The sequence below is a fragment of the Apodemus sylvaticus genome, chromosome 18 (assembly GCF_947179515.1).
Source record: "Apodemus sylvaticus chromosome 18, mApoSyl1.1, whole genome shotgun sequence".
NCBI classification, from domain to species: Eukaryota; Metazoa; Chordata; class Mammalia; order Rodentia; family Muridae; genus Apodemus; species Apodemus sylvaticus.
Genome location: NC_067489.1, coordinates 3,657,224 through 3,658,776, shown reverse-complemented (window position 1 = coordinate 3,658,776; position 1,553 = coordinate 3,657,224).

Below are 1,553 nucleotides of genomic sequence, written 5' to 3'. Positions count from 1 at the left end.
CTCCCTCCCTCTCTCCTCCTCTTCCCCCTCTCCTCTTCTCCATCTCCTCTTTCCTTCTCTTCCTCCTTTTCCTTCTTCCTCTTCCTCCTTCTTGTTTTCTTAGAAGACACTACCTTTACATTCTAAATCACCGTATCCCCTTTTGCCTTCCTGTTCATTTTGGAGCTCAGTGTTTCCATGTATCATTTCACTTAACCAAGGCAAAGACCAGTGAGCAAGGCATCAATGTAATAAACCTGTTTTCATATTGTCAGTGTCAGGTTAAATTGTAGTTGACTCTTCTTATTTGTAAAACTGAATCTAAATTGTTGTGAGCCACGTTGTTCCTTTAAAATCCTTTAGTAATATCTTGAAAGATTTATCTCATTTAAATAGCAGCAAATTCCCACTGTATTCCATTACTATAAATGTAACTTTATTTTGTAAAATATTTTATCCGTTTCCCCCTGAGGATTTAAGCCCAAGCTGGGGAAGGAGAACTTAATTTAATATACATAACTCACTGTTATCTTGAGGTAGAAAAGTTATTACTGTAAGTCCTATAAAATAGGCATTACACCTGATTTCAAATGTGCTAACTCTTCAGTTTAGTTTAAAATATTAATTTGGCTGGCACTGAAAATGTGCCTTTTGGTTAGGTCATTTTATATCTTTATGAGGTTAATTAAAATTGTATAATGTATTTGTCCATGTGAAATTTCTGTTTTTCATTAAGATTGAACTTTTAGTAGGAAGAGAAGACATATGGGCATTAAGAAATAATTTATTAAATAAAGGAAGGTCTATTTCTACCTAATCTAGGTGAAAAAAGAGAGAAATTTATTCCTTACTAACCACAAAGAAACACACCCACACAAAGACAAACACACACACACACACACATACACACACATACTTCTATACTCTCATATATACACTTACAGTTACACAATTTAGGCAAGAAATAGATTTATCTAGTAAACTTTTATCATGTGTTCATCTTCTTTCTATCTTCTATGTTTATTTAGCTATTTCCCCAGTAAACATGTCTTTTCCAGGCTAAACTGAGCAATAGTTAAGGAATATGTATAAACAGGAGATGCTCAGTGGTGTACTGGTTGTAGGGCTTATGTCTGCATTTGAAGGACATAATTCACATTTAGAAAGGGTTTTTGAGAAAGAGGGAACCAAAGGATTTCATGTATGCTAGACAAGGTCTACCACTAAGTTATATCCCTGCCATTCAATAACTCCATGGCATTATTGTTCAAGTACAAAACATAAATATTAAAAGAAAAAATGTTACTTTGTGTGCTGAGTAACTTTTGTCAACTTGACACAAACTAAGGTTACCTGAAAAGTGGGCTGCTAAATTTGAGGAATTATTTCTATCAAATTGTTTTGTGAGCATGTCTTTGAGAAATTTTCTTTTTCTTTCTTTTTTATTAGATATTTTCTTTATTTACATTTCAAATGTTATACCCAAGTGGGCATAGGTGGGTCATAAGCTAGTAACTGCTTTCTTCTCATTTTTGCTACACACACACACACACACACACACACACACACACACA